Here is a 25,763-nt window from a genome sequence, read left to right as displayed (position 1 = left end):
CCTGACCCTTCAAATTAAATGCTTTCTCGTAGAGTTGTCTTTGCCAGGGTGTCTTGTCATGGTAATAAAAAGTAACTAAGACAGAGCCTCTATCAATGAATGTATAATAAGGAACAATGTTAGACTTCTACTCACACAAGAATACATGTACACACCTACCCAATCAAACACACGCACATACACAGGTGAAACTATGTACACACATCAACACACAGAAAACCAAGTTGCTTTTCCACATTCTGATTCCTATTTTCACTGGGCACAAGGCTGTCTAGGCTGGGTAGTAGACACCAATTGTGAGGGAGAGGATGTTGAATAAAAGAACTCGGCAAAACCAGACCTACCTCTCCATCTTTGGCTTTATGGTCTTAATCAAGTGTGAACCCTGGGGCAGTGTGCACCCTTTCTGACCACACCCTGGCCTTGCACTGTGAAGTCAAGACAGGCAGTGTGATCTCATAGACATCCTGGTGTACCTCTCTCCCACTTTGCTCCTCCTGGTCCCAGCTGAGCCTCTTCTTCCTGCTCCCAGGTAAAGTTGTCAACATCACTAATTAGCCTCACTAAAGGCACTTGCAAAGATGCATGAAAATGGCCCCAACTGCTGGGATCCCCACAGGTCCTTTGATCTGAACTCTCACTCAACCTCAGTAAAGAAGAATTTGCTACAAGAACCCTGTGGCCTGGCTGGTAACAAGATACCATCAAATATGTACGGTGTTGTCATCGACATGGGTACTGGCACATGTAAGATAGGCCTTGCTGACAGACTCAACCAACCTACATTGTGATCAATGTTGTGGGCTTCCAGTCCAAGAAACAAACCACCATGGGACAGTCCAAAGAGGAAACATTTAATGGTGAGGCAGCCCATGCTTGCCCAGAGTTAACCCTGATGCAACCAGTTCATAATGGGATTGTGGTGGACTGGGAAGCTGCTGATCTCCTCTTTTGCCACATCCTATAAAATGACCTCCACGTGGCCACCTAGGACCATCCTCTGTTTTTCACCGATCCACCCTTTAACCCTGCCTGTAACCGTGAGAAACTGGTGGAAGTGGCTTTCGAGTCGCTACACCCCCCTGCCATGTATGTTGCCTCCCAATCCGTGCTGTGAGGCTGTGCTAACGGGTGTGTTAATGGGCTGGTGGTAGACACTGGCCATGGGGTCAGCTACACAGTTCCAGTCTTTCAAGGCTACATTCTACCAAATGACATCCAGCGCCTGGATCTAGCTAGCCACCACTTAACTACTTTCTTGGCAGAGAAAATCGTGAGAACTAGCTTCCCGCTTAAGAAGGAAGACATGGATATTGTGGAGAGCATCAAGCTCCAAATCTGCTATGTGGCGTCAGTTTTCCAGAAGAAGCAAGGGCGCTCTGATGCCAAATTCCAATGATGCCTGAAGCTGCCAGATGGACAGATGATCACAGTGGGGAAGGAGCTCTTCCAGTGTCCTGAGCTATTATTCCATCCCCCAGAGACCTCGGGACCTTAACCCTTGGGCCTCAAAAGCATGGTGGAACAGAGCCTCTGCTCCATGCTTCAGGAGTTGTAGGCCAACATGGAACAAAATGTGCTGTTGTGCAGAGGCTCCTCCTTGTTCCCTGGATTTGGAAATCGTTTCAAGGCTGAACTGCCACGCTGTCGTCGTCCGGAGGCCTTCATGGTTGTGGCGGCCCAGCCCAATGGGAACCTCTCGTGGTGGATTGGGGCGTCTATTCTGGCCTTGTTGTGTGCTTTCCAGTCCACTTTCCAGTCCCACTGGATCCTGACTGAGCAGTATGACGAAGAAGGTCCTGATATAGTGCACTGCAAGTGCTCTTGGTTCAGCACAGGTTGGGGAGGTGTGTGGGAATAAAGTTTCTGTAGGGAGCCAGTTGTGTCTTAACAAATGTTCCATTCTCCTCCATCCTACCCAGTAGCCACATAGAGAAACTCACTTGCAGACCAAGGCCACGGAGACTCGAACATCACACCTTCCTCTATGACATATGATCTAAAGCACCTCTCATAGTCCACTCTCTAGACACCCTAATTCTCACTCATTCCTCACAAGAATCCCTAACACAATACCTTTCTCTACTGTCATCAAACCACCCTCCTGGGATCATTCCCTCACTTGCCAACCCAAGGCAGACTGTAACATTTGATACTAATTTTCCTTTCCTTTCCCCTCCCTCCCTCCCTTCTTTTCATCTTTCCTTCTTTCCTTCCTTTTTTTGAGACAGGGTTTCTCTGTGGAGCCATGGCTGTCCTGGACTCGCTATGCAGACCAGGCTGGCCTTGAATTTGTAGAGTCTGCCTGCTTCTACCTCCTCACTGCTGGGGTTATAGGCATGGGCCACTGCATTAGCAGTTTTTGTTTTCTTAACTGTCCTCCTGACTGGTATTTCATGGAAACAAAATGATTTGCATTACATATTTTGAGAACTGTTAGTACTTTAGCCTGCTTAGGGACCAAAATATCTGACTTTTTAAAAAAATATTGTTTAGTCTTCTGAGTTCTTTATATTCAAGGCAGTAGTCCTCTTTTAGATGTATAGGGTGCAAAAACTTTCTTCTATTCTGAGGAGGTATTTATTGACTTAATTTGCTTTTTTTGCTATTTTGATATGCAAGAGACTTTGTAATTTCATGAAGCTTTAATTGATAGTTTTTGGCCTTATTTCCTTAATTACTGGAGTCCTGCTGAGCAAGTCTTCCCCTATGCCTATATTAAATATCTTTTGCTTTATTTATTTTTTATGACTGTGCTGCCTGCATATTTTGTGTCCATTACATATGTATCTCATGCCCATGAATTTCAGGAGAGAGCATAAACTCCACAGGTATTGAATTTATAGATAGTTGCCAGCTACCATATGGGTACTTGAAACTGATGCCAGTTCTTCAGTAAGAGCAACAATTGCTCTCAACCTGAGTTTTCCTTTATCAGGGTAAGGATGTCAGCTCTCCAGTGAAGGTCTTTGGTGGCCGTTGGTGGTCAGAGTTATAAAGCATCTAATTTACATCTTGTAATATGCTTATTTAGTATTATTGCCAGATTTCTTTTATTTTATGTGTATGAGTGATTTGCTTGCATAAATGTATGTACACCATGACAGTCCCTGGTGCCCATAAAAGATAGAAGAGGTAGTCAGATACCCTGGAATTGGAGTTATGAGCCATCTATGTGAGTGCTGAAAATTAATCTCTGATCTTCTTAACAAATGTTCTTTATCTCTGAGCATCTCTCTATGTTTCACCTCTTCTTTAGGAAAAGATTTCACTGCACAGACCTGGCTGACATAGAAACGGCCTTTGTAGATCAGGATGGTCTGAAACTCACAAGAGATCCATGATCATCTGCCTCCTGACTGCTGGAAGTAAAGCTCCATTCTACCACACCTGATTCAGTTATTGAGTTTCAATCTTTTGTTAGAGAGGCTGTCACAGAGATGGGGGTTATTTGCAATGAAACACCATCTACCAGCTGTGAACTGAGCCAATGTACACATGAACTCACAGTGGAATAAAGGAGAAAAATACCTTGAGGTAACAGGATATCTGATAGAAGATCAACAGAGATGGCTTACCAGGGCCCAGAGGGGCATAGTGAGAAGGAAGTAATGACCAAGAACGATATATGAACTGGACCTAGGGTTCCTACATACATGTAGATGATGGGAAACTCAGGTTTCATATAAGTTCTCAATTTAGAGGCCTGGAGGCTGTCCCTGACAGTTTGATCACTTCCTCTTGGCCTTACTAGTCCATAGATGAAAAGGACATGATCCGTCCTGATGCAACTTGGTGAGCTAGAGTGGATGGGAAGGGGATCTTCACTTATCTGAGAAATAAGGGAGAAGTGATTAGGGAGAGGGAGGGAGGATATAACTTGAAGAAGAAAAGAGATCCAGTTTCCAAACAGGATATAAAGTAAATACATTAATTTCAAAAAGATTCACAAAATATGTTTTTAGGAAATTGATTTCTCTCTGATCTTTTGAAGAGAATTTTTGTCTGGCCTCAATAAAATGATATAGCACTTGGGAACAAAGATGCACCCCAGCATGCCTGCACTGGAAGACAAGATGGAAAAAATCTCCACAGCCACCATGACCTTGCCCTTGGTGCTGTGGTAGACAGGGAGGAAAGTGATCCAAACAGTGCAAAACACCAGCATGCTGAATATCAGGAACTTGGCTTCATTGAATGTGTCAGGCAGGTTCCTGGCCAAGAAAGCCACAGTGAAGCTTCCCAGGGCCAGGCAGCCTAAGTATCCTAGGACACAGTAAAACGCTATAACAGAACCCTTGTGGCAGACAATGATGATGTGGCCATGCTCAGTGTGTACATCAATATCAACAAATGGAGGAGAAGCTCCTAGCCAGATTGAACAGAGAATAATTTGGATGAGTGTACAGAGAGGAATGATGTAGTTAAGTGTTCCTGAAACCAGAATGTACCTCATCCTTCTTGCAGGAGCTGTGACTTTGAAAGCCAGAAGTACTGTGATTGTTTTGGCCAACACACTGGAAATAGCCACAGTGAATACAATTCCAAATGTGATTTGCTGCAGGATGCAGATGACAGAGTTTGGATGGCCAATGAAGAGCAAGGAGCAGAGGAAACAGAACATAAGTGACATGAGTAAGATGTAGCTTACAGCGCGGTTATTTGCTTTCACGATGGCTGTGTCATTATGCTTCAGAAATACCCCAAGGACCAAAGCTGTGAGGGCAGAGCAGCACAAGGCAATTAAGGCCAGAGCCATCCTGAAGGGGTCTTCATAGCTCAGAAAGACCACAGCTTTGTGGATGCAGTGATTCTGCTCTGTGTTGGCAAACTGGTCCTCTGGACACTTCACACACTGACCCATGTCTGATTGAGAAAGGGCAGATTTGTTAGTACAGCTTCAGCAGTTTGTTGATAAGAACTTTCATTTCAGATTATTAAAGCAAAATATGAGAAAAACTGTTCACCGGCCATTTCATTTAGCCAAGAATAAACATGTACTCATTTGACTAAAGGGGCTCTGTAGGTGGCAAGAAAACTTTAATATTTGTGACGAGTTGCTTTCAATACAAAAACCACCCTAATTTATTATTTCATGAAATTATTATGTTTGCTGTATAGAAAATATTTTATATAAGACCCCTTGTATTTTGTAGATCATATGTCAACCCTTATCCCCTACTTTACTAGAAACAAATGGCATCAGACACTTGAAAATGGGATCCTAGATATTATATGAATTCTGTCTCATATTTTCTCTTTCTGATAAATTTACTAGTAACTTCTTTTACCTCTGTACTAATTTTCCTAAAGATACAGATTTAGTTTCCACACCTCCATTACCCTGTCCAATGGATCATTTGCCTTATGTGTTCTACCTGGATGTATGTACATACATGGTATGCATAAACATCTCTAGATAAACATACTTAAGTTTAAAAGGAATAAGTGTATATTGGAAAGATTAATGCCTGCAATTTGCCTTACATGCAGTTTTAGAGATGAATAAGGAAAGATCTTATGTAGAATTGCTCACACTGCACCTTAATAATGAAAATTATTTCTTTGAGAAATTGTGATATGACCTAAATTTTCAATGAATCAAAATGTAGTTCTAGGCATAAGTTTTTTGTTATAATGTTATTAATGTTTGTATTCCTATAAAGACTAATGGATAAAATTGTATAATTTATTTTTGCAGTTGCATTTTAGACTCATTCAACATCCTTTGGTGGTGGAGAGGTTTACCAATGTGAAGGCTTTATGACAGCATCAAACACTCACTTGTTCCATTAGAAATTTCATTTTCAGGGCAGCGGATGCAAATAAAACAGCAGGCTGACATTCCCTCCTGCCTGAATTTCCTGAATCCAGGACCACAATCAGCACTGCATACAGAGGGCAGCATCTGAGAAAATAAGATACATGCTAACATCAGGAGTTTTATCTACTTCTACCATAACTATATTATATTAGCATGTTAAAATATCAAAAAGTTTATTTTATATACAGAAACTGAGGTCCCAATGTCACTTGCCAGTTTGTATAATGCCAAATATATGAATCTACTGAAGTAAATAGCTGAGAAGTTGAGATTATTACCATGTCTTAGAAATTCAAGAAAAGAAACCTTTAGCTCATTTTTGAAAACAGTATATAAATTGCAACCTGGTTTTCTAGTTAATTTTCACTGAGCTCAAACAAAATACGGTGAAAAGAAAGGTTTAGGAGAACCTTAATTGAGGAATTTTCTCTAACAGACTAGCCTATATTTATATCTGTGAGATATTTTATTAATTAGTATGTATTGTAGGCATACTTGTTTAGTATGGAAAGTACTATTCCTAGGAAAGTATGCATGAGAAATCAAACAAAGCAAGACAGTAAGCAATGTTCCTTCAAGTGTCTCTGCTTTTGTGTCAGTCTCCAAATTCTGTTCAATTTTTTAAGGCATGGTCTCTATGTTGCGCTGCCTGGTTTGATTAGCTATATAGGCCAGACTGGCCACATAAGGATAGAGAATTTCCTGCCTCTGTCTGCAAAGAGTTTGGATTAAAGACATGCACCACACACACCTGGCTTCTTTCTGATTTTAATGGATTTTTAAATTTTTTCTCTCCAACATGTATAGTGCTGTCAATCTTTTTGCCATAGAAAAATTCTATTCTATCGAGATGTGTCCTTTCTACTCCATCAGTTTTGTTTTTAAACATTGAATGGATAATGGACTTCTTTAAAAGCACTTATGTTGGTTTTTGGATAATCATGTTCTTCCACCCTCGCGTGTATTTATGCAATGTATCTCATTTAGTTGATCTGTATTTGTTGAATCATGCTTATATCCATGGTTTAAGTAGGCATAGGAGCAGAGAATGATCATTCTGTTGCCTTGTTGAATGCTCTTGGTAGGTTTTAGTTAAGAATTATTCCAAACAATATCCATAATGGGGATTTCTCACATTTTCTAAAAATTATACTTCATTACAATATTTCCCCCCAATTCTTATAGGAGAATTCTGCTCAGGTTTATAAATAACATTTTATCCATGAAGGTAACACAGGATGCTTTGGGTTTTTTGTTATTGTTTTATTAAACCAATCTTGTTTTCTGTGTATTTTATTAGATAATCTTATCATGAACATTAATTTATTTTTGAAAATTATTTGGTAAATATTGTTTATTTGTTGTTATTGCAATAATTGGTATTTTTTTCTAATAGTTATTTTCTCTGGATTTTCATGATGTCTGTGAGTTCCTTTGACATCTTGTGTTCAACTTGTGTGGGGTTCATTAGTGATTTTCATAGCGCTGCTTAAATGGTTATGAACTCTTGTGATTGTGCCTGGTATTGAACTTTATTCTCTATCCTAGTATGAGTAATAACCTTGTTGAGTATAGTATTGTGGTTGGCAGTTATGTTTCTAAGTGTTTGATATATATCACTGTTACTCTTCTTCTTCAAGAATGTCCATAGAGGAATCTACTGTTATGCAGCCTTTCTATGACATGGTGTTCTGCACTGCAGCTTTCAATTTTATTTCATTGTAACAAAACAATTTTAAGTGAAATGTGTCAATGGCTGCTTCTTTATTGATATTAAGTATTTGGTATTTACATATCTGTTCTATCTTTATTGACACACATCTCACTGGAAATTTACAACTACATTTTTTCTGGAAATGGTGCTGATGACATGAGTGGGTCCTTCTTTTCTCATGCCCATGGTTTGTAAATATGATCTTTTAATCATAACACTTTGGTCTCCCATGCTTTTAAGTCTTCTGAATTGGTTTATCAAAACTTACCAACAATCTTCATGCTTGACCATCATGTTTTCATCTTGAAGTATTCTTTTGGTGAGACTTTTTTCTTGGAATTTAATTTCACTTATTTTGCTTTTCCTTTACATACTTTTGTGTGAATATTTTTGTTATTTTGTACCCTTATGGGATTCCTGTTTCACATACTCTTTCACTACCTTATTGTACGCAAGTACTTTTGACCTTATTGTATCCTTCCAGAAGTAATTTGTGTCTCTTCAATTTTTAGAGAAAATTCTTATAATCATTCTTTGAACTCTTTGTTTAGTATGTCACTGAACCTTTAAGTCTATGATTCTAACATTTTGAGGTATGCTGCTTTGATATTATCAGTTTTATGTTTGTTTGATGCTGCATGTATCTTGTTATGCATACTCCGGATCAGAGCACTAGCTCTATGTTTTTTATTCTCAATTATTATTCCAGTGGATGTTTTTGTAATGTTGTAGGAAGGTGTAGTTAGAACACAGGTAACATTTTATTCGTGTCATTGAATGGATTTGTAGCTGAGTAGCGACACTTTTAACTCACATGTTAATTGACTTGGCTTGACTCCCCTTATCACTCAGAGAAGGAATATTTACTTTAAATTTCATAGCATGTGATCAACTGAATATATCACTTAGAATATAACATATATAATTTCTGAGCTTTGTACTTGTAGTTTCATAGGACAAATAGACTGTCTTAACACCAACCACATCAGAATTCTTACTTCTATCGTACCCGGGAGCCACGATATTATATTTAGCTTACAAATTTTCTCACAGTCAAATTTGTATTACTACCAGTATCTCCCAATATAGAGAAGGAAACTAGCCATAGCCTTGTTAGCTTGAATGAACTATGCAAAAATTTATGGACCAAGGAAGGATACTTTTGTGAACATTTTCTTTTATGTAGGATAAAATATTGCTTGAAAAATGGACGAAGTCTCCATAACAATTGATTTCTTGCGCACACTGTGTACCACTATTCTCTCTCCAGTTCCCAGGTATCCATTTCACTCTCTGGTATTCTTATGCAGCCCATATACCAGTGTTGCATGGGCGTGCATGCAGACAAAAGCCCCATCACACACAAAAGAAAATAGAAAGAAAGAAAATACACAGTTATAATTCACAGAATATCTAATATTTATAACAAAATGGTAATTAATTATTAGAGTTGCTGGCAATTCAGAGCCTCCTTGTAAAATGGCTTAAACAAAATTTTATAATAAAAATTATTTATAGTTTTTAAATGACTTTGTATTTTTATTTACTCTATCTTTCCAATCAGCCTGAGGCTCTTCAGCATCTATTCCAGAGGTTCTCCATAAGTGAGGAAATAACTATTTAGTTATAAGAATGGTACCTCAAGAATATTGCTTATTTTATAGAAAATAATATCATTGAGTTGTTAAACATAGTTTTATATTCATATTAAAAACAAAACAGGTCCTGATAAAATTAAAAATATGGCATACATGGCAGGTTTGAAAGCCTTAATGAACTAATAGAAATGTCACATGAAAATAGTGAAAATAAGAAACATGATATGGGAGGCTAGAAATAGGTTCCTTATGTGATGGTTTATTTAATTTCATGACATTACAAGAAAGGATAAGTGCAAATCAGTACAGTTATGTCAAACTTACCTGTCTACTTCCTGAGGCCCACTCTAGTGTGACTTCAGATAAATGGAGCTGTTGTCCATATGGAAAATAGGGGCTAAACTTTCCTATCTTCACCTTAAGCACAACACTGTGTGGGGAATTCCTAATGTGAAAAATATCACACTCTTGATGGTTTATATTCACTATGTCACTAACAGTATTAGTGAAGTGGTTCTTTCTCAGAAAGGAGTGCATCTGAAAGACAGGAAGAATTCTACAATCTATATGCCTTTGATTGATGTGAGAAAATGTGTTCAGATTTTCATCTAAAAGGCATTTTTTCAAAGGTACCTGGAGGGAAATGTCAATGAAAGTGAAATTATAAATTACAATCTTTGCTGAATTTTAGTTAACTGAAAGGACTAACAAACAAAAGCATAGACTTACATGTAGACATCAAACATAGATGTACAACACACAAACATGTGCATTTAGAGAGACCCACATCCATACAGAGATGCAAACATAATATATCAGCACACTTACTTACACACACATCAATATACACACCCAGACAGAGATATGAATATACAGACAGAAACAGACACAGAAGTACAGAAATGCACAGCACACATATATAGGCACACACATGCACACACAGAGATATAAACACAAAAAGACATAATGAAATACAAACACCCACACAGAGACATATTGACACAAATAGAGATTCATTATCATAACATCTAAAGTCAGAGACACACACGCATACACACAAACACAAACACACAGAAACACAGATAAACATATGTGCAATCCCAAACACAGAAACACACAAAACAGAGTCAGGAACACATAGACATGCACTGACATATACCCTCAGAAAATACACTAAGCCAAAAACAGAGAGACACTGAAATACAGACAAATTTATGGTAATTTACACAGACTGACAGAGAGAGTCATTTGGCCGTACACACACACACACACACACACACACACACACATACACACATGTACAAATGTACAGCGAGAAGCATACATTCAAGCACATAAACATACATTTATGTGCTGAACTGATTCGCAGCACCATTTTTTGTGTAATTACTCTTATCCTGTGAGGAAGAGCCCAAGAGATTAAAGTTGGACAACATCGGTTGATAAAACTTGAGAAACACATCCTAGCATTTATAACCTGAAATTTTACAGTTAATGAACAGACACTCATCTCTTCATCATGTATAGAGTTAATGAGGAAGGCTCAATTATGTCTCCAGTATTAGAACAAGTGTGATTATATTAAGGTGCTCTGTGACAAAATCACTGATTTTCACTAATAAATAGTGTCTCCCACTCTGTTTGGGCAGCTGAGAGATTCCTACAAACTACGATAGTAATGCACAATTATCATCCAAAAGAAGAAACACTACCTTCAAACATTTATGATTGTGTTCATTCCCATTGTCAGTTGGCTGATTTTCTACCTGTTGAAGAAGCATCTCATGAAGGGAATGGGCCATAACATACACAGCATTGTATATGTCATAACTGCTGTCACTAAAGGCCACATCACTAGACTGTGCTTTTAGCCATTCCAATGAAGCATTGGATAAGCAGTTCTTCATTGTCTTACAGTTAGATGCTGCTGCTTCACAGTTAAAGTCCATCCAGTCCTGGCTTGCCAGATATTTATCTGAGTATTTGAGAGGGTTCAATGTCTGCACAAAATTTTTAAAACCAGAAATCTTACCATGGCCATGTGCAAAAGCAAGAATCCCATGGAATGAGACAAGTGTAGAATCTCCCTTTTCTGTAATAACATCCCACTCTGAGGTGGTGATCCATATTTTCTGTATCCCTACAAATTCCCAAATTCTAAAACTCAAAGCTAGGGTACTGTCTGAGTTGCCATAAATGATAACAACATTTGTAGACGATGTCAGAATTTGGTTGTAATACACTTCAGCTCTTGACTTGTATAACTGCATATTGACAGGGATTACATTCACAAAGGCAAAACAGACTGTATTTTTTCCATCTCTCTTCTCAAATATGAGAGAAATTGTATGCCTTGATCATTGTCTGAGATGGCTAGACCGACCCAATTCCAGCTGTAGTAAACTAAGAAGGAGACCATGGCCATGGCTAGAGATGTATCCTCATGGGCCATCTGATGCAGATAGGGAAATTGTACATGGTCATTCAGGAGAGGATGAAAAGTGCCATAAGTAAGCTGAAGTACCTAGGACACAGGGAGCAGCATGAGGTAGGATACACTTCTAAGAACATGTAAACATATTCTTATTTGTAAAAGCTCAATAAATTTCCCTTACTTGTTACTTCTCCCCTTATCCCTATTTCTTACAAATAAATGTAGGATCCCATCACATCTTTGTATAAAACCATTGAAATACATAGATTGATATAGGGCCAATAAAACCAGTCTTGTCTTTACACCTTTCTTAACATCTTGTCAATTGCACTGATGGATACACAATTTCACCAATTTTCATGTCACAAAATCTCACCTGATGATATTTTAAGATGTAAAAGAATGTGTGAAGTATCAGAGATGTTTCCCAGTTTGGTCCTGTAAGCATTATGTTACATAAGACCTTGTGGCCACAAACATAATTAGGCACAAATATATGTATTTGTTTAGATAAATGAATGAGATTGTATAATTCTGGCATACTTAGACAAAGTGGAGATTTAAATACTAAAGATGCATTTGGTAGAAGATCAGGGTTTCTGTTGATTTCATCCATTGAAAAAGCCAAGGTCAGAACAAACCTTTTGTTTTCAGCTTTTGTTCTGTAAAAGGGTATAATATGTATTATAGACAAAGTTCTACACAGGGTAATTTTCAGTCAATACATGGCTATGCTGTACTTGATGTAACTCTGCCCCACCCTTAATGTTTGAGACAAACATTCATTGTAATGAGGTTGGGATGACATAAGAATTTGGAATGTTGGAAAATTTATACATGTTTATGTGAGTTCATCTCACCAAAATAAGCATTTTTTATAGAAGTCATTTTCCACTGTGGTTGTTTCATACTTGCTCATAATGTAAAGACAAGACCACATGCTTTGATCAAACTTCAAACCTGATCAAGAATTCACTTTTTAATTATTGAGAAATATTAAAATTACACATAATGTGTGAGACCCTGACTTTGTGGCATTTTCTTATGAAATTGATTGAAGTGGCTGCGGTACTGAATGGATGAATGATGAATGAATGGGCAGAAATGTTTCTGAGCAACATTTGTCTACTATACTAAAAATTCATTACAATTAGTGGACATATATTTAACATATTCTCACACATCCATCTTCACATTGTTCCTTGGTTTTTGTAGTTTGTTTTCAGGTAGAAGATACACACACACACACACACACACACACACACACACACCTGGTTCTGCCTTCACTGTTCTTTTATTATGTTTCTTTTTTAACATATATATTTATAATATTAGACATGAATAAAATAAACTTTATACAGCAAGAACCACAGGACAATCATGAGTTATACATGTGTTACATTATTAATGATTAGTCTATTTGTATTTGTCAAACTTGATGTAAACGTGTTTCCTATCATGTTGGGTCAAAATTTCTGAATGAAGATCAGTGTCTACCATGTCTCATATCTATTCATTTAAAATACCTTTATTGATCTAAAAACATCTTAACGCCTAATCTACTAACATTAACTGAAAGACTAAACTACTTGGTTTTCAGCCCCATCAGAGATTTGAGAAGGAATAAAACTTAAGTATCTGAGTGAGCCAGAAGTGCAGGTTAGCAGCTTCCAAAATGAAAAAATGAATGACAGTTTACTGCCTGAACAGTCTCCCTGCACTCTAGATCTTTGGAGCATCATCTTCAGCCTTCTGGCCCAATATATCTGACAGACATGAAGCCTTGTCTATGCATAGACCTTTATGTCTCAGCCAGCATCAGAGCTATTCCCATATAGTGGGATTAGAAATATTAGTTACTTGCATGTTCTGCAGTTTGAATTCTTTACATCCCAATTGAAGCCCTCTCCCTCATCACCTCTGGAACCCACTCCCTTCCTCATCACTTCCTTTTCCTATCCCTTCCTTCATTCCCTTTCCTTCCTTCCTGTAGTCCTTAAAAACGGAAGTGTTCCTCCCTTAATGTCTGTCCTCAGCTTTTCCAGTGTCTTCTGAACTACTGGTAACCTCTTCCTCAGTCGCCATGCAAAGCCACCCCACCAGGATGGAAGTGAACATTAGGAGGCCTGAGTCCATTTCAGAAGTAGTCCCTATTCTCTATATTCTGGGACTCACAAGAAGACTGTGCTGCCTATCTACTACATCTGAGCAGGAGGTTTAGGTCCACATCCCACATGGATCTTGGTTGGCACATCAGTCTCTTTATTGTAATATGGCTAACCTGAATTAAGTGGCTAACATCTGCTTATGAATAAGAATATTCCATGTGTATCTTTCTGGGTCTGAGTTACCTTACTCAGGTTGATTGTCTCTAGTTCCATCTTACTCCCTGAAATTTTCAAAATTTCTTTGTTTTTGATAGCTGAATAGTGTTCCATTGTGTAAACAAACCATAGTTCCTTTATCCATTCTTCAGTGGAGGTACATCTAGGTTGTTACCAGATTCTGGCAATTACAAACAAGGTGTTGGGAGATTTGTGGGAAATCAAGGAGAAAGATAAAAGGACCAATAATTGACACACATTATGACCACATTTCCAATTACACTAACAGAACATTGGCATTATACTGAGAATTAGAAACATCTGGAAATTGTACTGTGATTTGTTTGTGCCAATATTACATGTTTATGAAATAGAACATAAAGATTAAATCATATGGGGAATGTTTACGATATGCTTCTAATAAAATGGGCCAAAAGTTAATTTGGAATATAATATCTTTTTGTTTCTCTTGATGGGAAGAATAATCTCTCCTGTCCCCTCCTAGTCATTTCATATCTGAACAACAAACCTCAGTCATACTTCTTCATTCTGAAAGATTCGCTCAGATTTAAATATAATTAGTTTTCCACTTAGAAATTGTACTTTTGTGGTATCTTTGTCTACAAAAATAATCCCTTTTAGAATACCCTTTATTACTATAGAAAACTTGCCATTGAAAATTTCAGAGCCACACAATTGGAATTCAAGACTAAAATTTTTGTGACGAAAACACTAACTCATGCATACTAAACACTCAAACTAAGGCACCAGCCGAGGACAATACAGGCGGTAAACCTTAAACCCCTACCCAGATCTAGCCAATGGGCAGAACATTCTCCACAGTTGAGTGGATAGTGGAGTATGACTTTCACACGTACTCTGGTGCCTCATATTTGACCATGTCCCCTGGAGGGGGAGACCTGGTGGCACTCAGAGGAAGGACAGCAGGTTACCAAGAAGAGAGTTGATACCCTATGAGCATATAGAGGGGGAGGTAATCCCCCTCAGGAACAGTCATAGGGGAGGGGAATAAAGGGCAAATGGAGGGAGGGAAGAATGGGAGGATACAAGGGATGGGATAACCATTGAGATGTAACAAGAATAAATTAATAAAAAAATGAAAAAAAAAGAAACACCAGTTATTTGAACTATCAGAGTAGCCTATTAGTATAAAGTGATGTACTTGAAAACAACTGTCAGAAATCCATAAAGCCAAAATATGTACAGTAACCACGTGGTAAAATATGCAATTATACTTAGTAAATTACTGAAAGAGAAATATAAGTGGCAAATATGATAAAAGTCTCAGAAAATAAACAACTTAAACATAAAAAAGAAGATATATAATTCTTAAATAATTGAAGAGATGAGCTACTAGGAAACTCCTCTAATCATGTGCTCAAGTACTGTCAACAATATATGCTACTTGGACAAGTGACAGGAAAGTAAGTAGTCACCACGATTAGTGATAACCTCAATTTTCAAATATAAAATTTACAGTATAAGCATTCTTTCTTTATGCTAAAGTGGGAGTAAAGATCTAGGATATGTAATACATGAAAACCAGTGGTTGTGTATGTATACAAGTTATGATGGAGATAAAGGGCTACTTTTAATTCACATTGGACAGAAATCATACTTACGTTCTTGATGCAGGTTCAGAAATCATAGAGTGACCACATCCATAGAATTTCAGACAGTAAAACACCTGTGTGAAAGCTTTCTATAGCTGGATGTAGCACAAACAATAGGGGCCCCAGCACTTACTTGTACTGGTAGCTGCACACTGATAGAATTGTTATCAGCATACCCTGTATAGTTATATAATTGTACCTTCTCAGAATGAAACTTATTGAAATAGTATGGAGTCTCTTTTGATGATAAAGCACTGGCTACTCTTCGCTGAAAACTGTCAACAAGAGGTCTATTTCCTGTGGATCAGGGTAAATATTCCTGTTTTTACTCAAATTCTAGCTGTGAAATCAGAACTCTAACTGAAAAAAACATAAAATGGCAATTTGAAATCATAAAATAGCTTTGAGTTTATAAAAGAATTTAGAGTTGTTTCTTGATGTGAACCTTGGAAGAACAAGACAGAACACTCAAAGCATTGCTCTTTTTCTCTTCTTCGGATCACTCCTGACTGAAATACCTGTGACAAAATCTACAAGAAAAATATGAAAGCACTTACAGCTTTTTCAGAATGATGTTGAAATAGTCTTTCTTCACAGGCCTTTCCACCATATGAAGGGAGAAGACACAAGCTGTCATTAAGTTTCCATCCTTTTTTTCATTCTGCTTCATTCTCCAAAAGCACCTGGAAGGAATGAAACTGGTCATGAGAAGTGGAATGTTCAGAAGCAAGAAGAACAAAATCAAAGTGAACATCTTTGTCCTACTGTAAACCTGGTTATTGTGGGTTGAGAAGACTCATACATATTTATCTATCATATGGGCACCCACGTGTTCCTATCTTCTTTTATTTTTCTGGACAAAGAAAAGTCTACTTGCACATCCATGCTTCCTTTTTTCCCCAAGGCCCTTGATCATTCCTGGAGGAGTCTTCCCTGGGGCTTGTCATGTGTGGTCCACAGTCTATGTGGTAAATATGAGTCAATAAATATATATGAGAATAGTTCTTTCCCTGGTTCCATGACATCATTAATGTTTATGGACAGTCAGATCCCTAGGCAGAGGAGCGTTTACAAAATTTTGGTTTCAGAAGTATCTTAAAAATCTGTTTTTGTGAATACCATTAGATATTATGTCACTAGAAAATTTTTAGATGATTCACAGTGAAATGTAAATTATTGATTCAGGAGGGACATAGAAAAGTCTTCATGATTACATGGTGAGCATTGTGTCACTAAATCTATTAGTTGGAGAGGCAGCCTCTTGTGTGAGGCATCTGAGAGTTACAGAGAATTTACACTGTGGAGTATGCCATACCAGTGACAAATAGAGAACATCTAACCAAAACTTGTGTATGTAATGTCTAGAGAATCAACAATCAGGTAAAATCCTGAAATTTCTTGAGTTCTTCTGTATCCAAAATCATCCACCTACTCACAAAATGACAGACAATTTACATGTTAAATGTTGACTTTTAATGGTTAAACAAAATCTAGAGAGAACTCCAGACCTTTTTGTATGGGTTCAATTATTAAATAAGACATATCAGTCTATTAACACCTACATTATTAATGAGAAACTAACTTAAATGTTTGAGTTCTAACACGTGATCTTCATCCTAGATTCTCAGTTCTCACAGATCAATGACTTGTGGTGACCCATTTCTTTTAATTCACCTTTGATTTCCAACAGTGAGTTTTCATCTTTTACATTCAAGTGATGTCTGTAAAGAATTCTTACACTGAGTATCTTAGAAGTGAACAAGAATTGGGAAACAACAATGGCTTTAATGTGTAAACTCTCCCTGTACCATTTTCCTAGTAATCTATTCTGGTTGCAATCTATAATCTGCATTGCCAATGTGATGATGATATTTGACTTTCCCACTGGCTTTACACAACACTCCATCCTTAATTCCTCCAGGCCTTTTCAATTCTCAAATAATACTTGTCCTATTTTTTGCATAAAAATGTGTACGTCACACATGCATACCAACAGACATTTATACATACACAGACACAACACACATATACACACAAACACATACACATGCACAAACATACTATTGGAACTAGAGTCTATGAAAATTCTGTATTTCCTAAATTTGACTGTGTAGCTTAACATGATGCCTTCTTGTTTCATCTCCAAGTGCTGATAATGATATCATTATTTTACAGGTTAAGAACAACTCCATTATTTATATATAGACCATCATGTGCTTTTCATCTGAATTTTGATAGGTGTAGAAAAGTATGGACTCAAAAATTGTATTTGTTTAGTTTCATCTTGGATTTTTGGTTTCAGTCATTTATGAATTAAATAGAAGCTAATTTTAAAGCATCCATATAAGAAGTTATACTATTTAATTAAAATAGCTTTGTAAATATGTAATATATGAGATAATGCATTTAATGAAACTTTCAATATTCTAAGAATGTTTTGCAAATAGCAGAAGTGACTATATATATATGAAGGTAAAATCATACAATTTTGGATATGTCTTATTTATTTACCCATATGTTAAAGGGCATTAAATTTGATGTCATATCTTGTGTATTCTGAAATAAACATTACAGACAAGTGTCTATGTGTTATGCTTACTTATGTACATACACATATTTCATGACAGGTTTGGTGAAGCTGTATCCTGTTTACCACTCTTGAACCTTCAGTTTTAATGCACACTAAAAATATCTAAGGGAACTTTCACAAGTCCCCTATTCTCATTAACTTATTTGGTCGTTATGTATCTATCCATTCTCATTATGATTAGGGAAAGTCCTTCTGACTAGTGTTTCATATTTTTTATGCCTAAACTAACATAAGCTGAAATTTTTAATAATTAGATAAAATGAAAATTTAAAATATAATTTGAGATATGAGGAAGTATGTTCTACCAGGCCTGGAGTGATGACACAGTAGGTAAGGGCAGTGACTGTTTTTACAGAGATGTAGGGTACTATTCCAAGTATCCACATAGAGTCCCACAACCATTGATAAATCCAATTCTAGAGGCTCTGCTTATCTATTCTGGCCTCTGTTCATTCATATGAATAAGATGACTAAATTGTTTTTAAGATAGAAGTCTGCATTACTACTTATTTAATGCAAACAAAAACATTTACTTCTATTTTACCACAGAGTTATTTTTAACAAAATTATGTATAATAACATAAAACAAAGTACATCACATCAAAGATGGACAATGCAAAATAATAATGAAAAACACCCAAGAGAAGGCATAAGAATGAGATGCACACTCATTCACACACACAGGTATTTTATCCAATACTAATCTGAAAGCTATACTATATATGCAAAGCACCTGGTTCAGACCAAGTAGGACCTGTGATTTCAGCTTAAGTCCTTGTGAGTGCATATGAGCTTTTTTTCTGTTGATTTACATGGTTTATGAAGGATGCAGTTTTGTTGGTTAGGGGAAGTAAACTCAGGGACCACTTTCTTCACTTTGCCAATAGATGGATTAGGTGGAGGAGGAGGGGAGTGTGGATGTCACTGGTTGTCTACTTTTCCCATGGAGTTCTTTGGGAAACTAGGCTACTGGGTTGAAAAAAAATAGGAATGAGAGGGCCAAGTGCCATGGGGACTTCCCAGAAGTTATTGATGGTAAGGGTGGTACTTGACTTTGATTTGTCTTATGAATTCAATGAGGAGTGGGAGATGTCAGGTAAGGATGGCTTTAAAGTCCTAAATCTCAGACTTGGCTGGCAAGGAAGAGGCAGTGTTTTTAGATGGGGTTGCTTTATTGGTTCCTAAGCATTGGCAGACTGTGGCTATGGTAGGAAAAAACAGCAAGAGGGTTTTTCCCTCCTTGATTATTTTTATTTTAGGTTAGAGACATGTCTTGGGTCCATGAGTCAGGTAGTAATTATTACCTGTGACCATGTGACATCCCACGTGGGAAGGACGTGCTCCCAAAACAAGATTTGTATTTGGAGAGTTCTGTGCCTTGTGACATGCCCAAGCTAACTGCACAGCATAATCAGTAGACATGAGTGTTCTTGAGAAAGAAATGAAGAAGATATTGCTGCCAGAAATAGTTTCTGAGAACAGTTTAAATCAGTTAACACAATTAGCTCATTGTTGCGTTTGCAAGTTCAGTGTATTTTAATCAGATCAAGGCCTATTAATTATGAAAAGAGCTTCTCTTGGACTTATTCAGCCAAAAGTGAGTCTGTGAGTTCTTGTTCTTCAAACTGGTCATTCAGGGGGCTGAGAATTGAATGGATAATGGATGTAGTCTCCTGGGTATTCTCAGGCTGAGGAAGGCCAGTTTCCCATCCTCCTCCACAGGGAGGCAGCTCTCCATTTCAGTGCCCTGCCCACCACCCCTCAGAATAAAGTCTGATCTCCTGGCTTGAGAAGGCACAGGGTGGCCATACACTTATCCAAAATGAGACACCAGGGGACTGAGTCTCTTCCACAAGGGGAAGGGAACCGCACTCTTAAGAGAGAACCAGACAGCGGAGCTTGCTTAGTCAAAATAATAACAGCCTGGAGACAAAGAGCTATGTTTTAATTCATTCACAGAGTCCTCTATATCTAGTTTGGAAAAGAAAAGCTTATGAGACAAGGGAAAAGCTTGGTGTGGGGTGGGTGATGAGTTGGGGAGAGATAGAGGGAAGGGATGAGTGAGCCAGTTCTTATTTGGACACTGTTTTTTTTTTAAAGCCTCTCCCTTGTATCCCCAGGATATCACCCAAGGCTCCTGTCTCTGGATCTTTTGAAGTAGATGCAAGGAGCCAGAATAATTACACCTTTTCTACCAAATGAGATGTTATAGATTCCACCGCCTCGCCCCAAAAAAGAGGGAGTTTTGTTGTTGTTTTCTTTTCTTTTCTTTTATCCCTGCACAGATGAAACTGGCTTCTCTGGGGGGAGACAACAACAACCAAGCAAACAAAAACAAAAACAAAAAGCAAAACCAAAAAACACCAAACCCACCAACCAAAACAACAAAACCCTCACACCTCTGCTCAGAAAACTCCCACAAGAGTCTAGATTTTATTCTCTAATTTAGGCTTCCTGTGTCTTCTACCCTTTGTCTGTCTGTTGCATGAGTCTCAACTGTGCCTGCCTAAAAGGTTGTGTTGTGAATCTCTGTTCATCTGCATGTGTTGTCCCTGTCCTATGTCTGTGCTTGTCAGAACACAGAGAGCTTCCAGTCTAGACTTTCTCTTGGTTACATGATCCCAATGTAAAATGCTTTCATGTCTTTCCTTGACTTGACAGGGATGTATTATTGGTGGTAGAGTTAATAGCTGATTTGTTTAATCCATGCACATACGCAGAATCTACTAGGTGTTGACATTTTTAAAAAAAAAAAAAAAGGAAGAAAGAAAGAAAAAAATAAGAAGTAGCTTTACTCATTTAGCCATCTTGATGGCCTGGCCTCTGATTTCTTATTTAGTATCTTTAGGAGTTCCAAGGGCAATTGTTCCTTAACCTTCTAACCACACTATAAACTTTCATGGGAGATCTCTCAACACCTAGAAGCCCATTACTATATTTAATCATGATTTATCTATCCATTCTCACTGTGAGCCTGGACCCAAATCACAACTATGGTTTCAGTTTTTGATAACTTAAGCCAGTGAATGCATTTTATACTCAAGTAGTCTTTCATAATTTGAAAAGAATGAAGTAAAATTAAATACTGATTATAAAGAAGTCAGCATTACTAGTTTTTTTTTACTGTTAGTGACTTTCTTGGTCTAGACAACAGTCATTATGTTGAGGCATCTCCCACATGTTCCTATTGTCTCCATTACTTTTATTATGAAATGGTGTTGGATGTTGCCAAAGTCTTTTTATTAGCTAATGAAAAGACCAATATCAATCCTTCTACTGCATACAAGAAACACGCTTCAATACCAAAATTAACATTACCTCAGAAGAAAGGGCTAGAAGAACATTTCCACACACGTGGACCTAAAGAACAAGATGGTGTGGCCACTACAATAGTTAAAAAATAGACTTCAAACTAAAATTAATTGTAACAGCTAGGGAAGGAATCTACATAGAAATCAATGGGAAAATCCAACAAAATAATGTTTCAGGTATTAACATGTATGCCTCAAATGCTAGGGCATAAACTTTTGTAAAAGAAACAGTACTAAAGCATATATTATATGTTAACACTCACCCATTGATAATGAGGGACTTCAATACACAACTCTTACCAATGGACAGGTCATCCAAACAAAAACTAAATAAAGAAGTAATAGACCTGACAGACATATTCAACAAAATGGACCTAACAAATATCTACAAAATATTATAAAAGTATATACATTCTTCTTATCACCCCATAGAATTTTGCCCAAATTGACTACATACTTAGCCACTAAACAAGTACTAACATATACTGAAAACTTGAAATGAACATTTAGCCTATGAGATCATCATGGATGAACAATGAATTTTAACAACAATGGAAAATACAGAAAGCTTTGAAACTCATAGAACCTGAACAATTCTCTAATGAGTGACTATTGAATCAAGAAAAAAATAAACAAATAAATTAAGGACTTCCTATAATACATTGAAAATTATGTACAACATATGTGAATATGTGAGACAAAATGAAAGTGGTGGTAAGTGGAAAGTTCATCGCAATGAGTACCTACATAATTATAACAGAGATCTCATATTAGAAACTCAATAGAACACCAGAAAGCTATAAAACAAAAAATGTCAGCAAACAAAATATGAGTAAATGGTAGGAAATAATGAAACTGTGTGGGTAAAACAATAAAACAAACTGAAAGAGAACAATACAAAGAATCAAAGATACAAAAAATTGACTCTTTGATAAAATTAACAAGGTAAACAAACCAAACTCTTAACTAAACTAAAAACACAGAGAGAATATCCAATTATCAGGATCAAAGACAAAATGGGAAACACCACATAAGATACTAAGGAAATTTAAAGTATCATCAGGGTATACTTTAAAAATGCTCAACAAAATTGGAAAGTCTAAAGGAAATGAATAATTTTCTCAATATATAATCCTTTGCAAAGTTCAATCAAGATCAAATAAACAAACAATAAACCTACAATCCTTAATGAAATGGAAGCAATAATTTAAAAGCTCCCAATAAGAAAAGCCCCAAACAGGAACGTTTAAGCAAAGAATTCTAAGAAGTTTTCCAATAAGAGCTAACTGTGATACTCTTAAAATTATTTCACAAAACAGAAACAGAAGGAACATTGCTAAATTGGTTTTAAGAGGCCAAAGGAACCCTGAAACAAACAAACAAAACAAAAGTTTCAACAAAGTCAAAGAATTGCATACCAGTTCCCCTTATAAACAGTGATACACTCATGCTCTATAAAATACTTGCAATCTGAATTCAAGAATTCATCAAAAGGATCCTCTACTATGACTACCAAGTAGGCTTTTTGCCAGAAATGCATACAAAAATCTGTCAATTCAAACCACCATATAAACAAAGTGAATGAAAAAGTGAAATGATAACTGATTAAATTTATAAAAGCTTTTTGACAAAATGCAATAACACTTCATGATAAGCATCTTAAAATGGGTTATAAGGCAGGGGTCATATCTCATCATAATAAAGACAATTTACAGGAATTCTACTGCCAATGTCAAATCAGATCTAGACAAACTCAAAGCAATTCCTCTAAAATCAGGAACAGGACAATTCTGTCTACTCTTATTTGAAGTCCAAGATACATATTCTATGATATATTGATATTTCTTTCTTTCTTTTAACTTTTATGTAGATCTGGGTGCCTTCTCTGACTGTATGTCTGCAGTCCCTGTATATGTGGTGCATATAAATACCAGAAGAATGAGTCAGATCCTTGGAAATTGGAGACAGCTTAGCACTGCACAGTTGGCACTAGCAATCAGACTTTATGTCCATTCATGCACAGAAATTGCTATTGATGATTGAGCCACATCTCCAGTACTGAATCAGTGTGTGTACTAGGAGAACCTTGTTTGGTCCCCTTAATTATAGCAAAAAGCAAACAAGGGTACATGTAGGTTTCTTCTCTCTTTGGAGATGCTTTTATATAATAAAAACTGGCCTATAGGACGGTTGTAAATGGTATGTTCCATTACAGGGCTAAGTACATGATATGTATAAGTTATGATGTGAATGGTTTCAAAGTATCCACTACAAACTGCCCAATGACAGAGTAGGTTGAATTTTAGAGGTTGTAACTTCAGAAAGTCTTCCAGCTTGACCTAAAATTATATCTCAGATCACTCAGTCGATATAAAAACAACAGATATTGTTCTTCCTCAAATTGATGAGGAGAGTAAATCTCAGGAATAAGGTCATGTGAACTAAAGATGTAGTTGCTGAGCTATACATCCACTCAGAGAGCAGCACTGATATCTCATGTCTGTTCAAACTAGGCCTCACATGAGCACTATAACACATGCCCTGAAAGAATACATTAAATGTAAAAAAGACACCTAGTGCTCCATTGCCAGATATGTGAATTCCAATGCAAAACCAACATAAACATCAAAGTAACATTATTCCAAATGGTACAGGCTTAGGCTTAGAAGAGTTTACGGTAAATGTCATAGTAGACAATTACTTCCAAGAATGATAGGAATGTTCCAGAAAATCGTAGAGTATAGGCATCACCTCTAGAAGAATTCAATGTGATCATAAAGCCTTCTATACAATGAAAAAATAGAGTTAGCCTGTGACAGAAAAATTTCACAAAGTTACAGAATTATTTTTTTAAAAAATCAGACTAAAAGATGTAAAAGAAATATAAAATAAATAAAATAAAAGCTCATGGAAATGTCTAATCAGGAGAATACTGCAATCTGAAGACAGATTGGCAAGACATGAAGACAAAGTAGAAAAATTAGAAAAATCAAACTATGACAAAGGTCAAATAAAAAATGAGAGATACATGACACCAAAAGTATACAATAAAATTGAAACTTACAATCAATGGGCATGAAAGGCAAAATGTACTCACCACAGTCATTTAGAGTATATCTAATAAAATGTAACACAATTCCCAAAATAGAGTGGGAATTGTGGCCACTTAGAACTAGGAAACATATAAATACCAAACAGAGATTTTCAGAAAAGAAACTCATCTGACATATTTTCATTAAAATTTGAAATTTATAGGACATAGGACAGAAATTGAAGATTGTCAGAGAGAAGAGCATTTCATAGAAAGGACCCTTCTGGATGACAACAGATTATTTTATGGACTCTCCTAAAGGGAAAGAGTATCCATGATCTAATTCAGACAGATAGAGACAATGCTGCCCACAAAGTTACTATACCCAGCAAAGTTATCTTTCATTATGGAATGATATCATGATGGCAATTCTGGGTTATTAAGTTAACAACATATTAGATTTACTGAATCTCATAATGGCAGGCTTGCCTAGGAGGAGTTTTGGCTGAAAGTAAAGCAACTTCTAATTTGGATATTTGAAGTAGGCAGACAAGCCTTTGAATTGGAAAAAAGCACATCTTTAATCAGTATCCTGAGTTAAGAAGACACAACTTTCTATTTCTTTCTTCCTTCCTTTCTTCCTTTCTTTCTTTCTCTTTCTTTTTTCCATCTTTCTTTCCTTCTTCATTTTACATCCTGGTAATATCCCCCACCCTCCTCTCCTCCCAGTCCCACTCTTGCTCCATCTTTCCCATCCACCTCCTATATTCCTCAGAAAAGGTGAGCTCCCATACCCACTCACTCTCCCTCAGACCAACTGCAGGATTGGAGAAATAAGAGAAAGTCTTGGTGGCTCCGCAGTAGGGTAAAGCGAGCATGTAGGGAACAGCTGGTGAAGGGAAATCAACTGCTGGTTGAACAAATAGTCAGAGGACTAGTTGTTGAGAAGAGCTTGAGAAAAAGAGGAGAAAATAAATTTCAGCCCAGACATATACGTGCTTTAAACTCAAAGGCCATCCAGGGCTACTATATTTATCTTCTGCATTTTTCTTGCCTCCTTGGCCCAGCCCCAGTATTTTATTTAAAGTGAAGTTCAATTTTTTCATTACAAATTACATCATGATTTTCTCATCTTTTATAATCAATAGAGCCTTTGAAAAATCAACAGAGCAAAGAAACAATCTAACAAAGAAATACAAATGATTCTGCTTAAGGTACAGTAAAGCATACAGCAAAAATTAGTCAATACCTAAGCAGTGGTGAGCATAACTTAATTATTATTTCTTAAATAATACTCAGGAAA

The 25,763-nt window shown here is 36.8% G+C and overlaps 2 pseudogenes across 2 annotated transcripts; one reads left to right on the top strand and one right to left on the bottom strand.

Moving 5' to 3' along the window:
• Positions 1-412: 412 nt before the first annotated feature.
• Positions 413-1,861, top strand: LOC311590765 (actin-like protein 9; annotated as a pseudogene). The gene has a single exon. The product of its transcript is annotated as an actin-like protein 9 (transcript).
• Positions 1,862-3,961: 2,100 nt separating this feature from the next.
• LOC311590764 (vomeronasal type-2 receptor 116-like) lies at positions 3,962-25,338 on the bottom strand (annotated as a pseudogene). Its single transcript has 8 exons — positions 25,263-25,338; positions 24,106-24,213; positions 19,423-19,590; positions 15,662-15,825; positions 10,849-11,660; positions 9,461-9,769; positions 5,785-5,908; positions 3,962-4,866 (listed from the first exon to the last, which is right to left on the bottom strand). The product of its transcript is annotated as a vomeronasal type-2 receptor 116-like (transcript).
• Between the last annotated feature and the right edge of the window lie 425 nt (positions 25,339-25,763).

This window comes from Acomys minous (genome assembly GCF_964271855.1).
Source record: "Acomys minous genome assembly, chromosome: 20".
NCBI lineage: Eukaryota > Metazoa > Chordata > Mammalia > Rodentia > Muridae > Acomys > Acomys minous.
The sequence above is the reverse complement of the archived record's forward strand: the minus strand, read 5'-3'. Positions and strand labels throughout refer to the sequence as shown.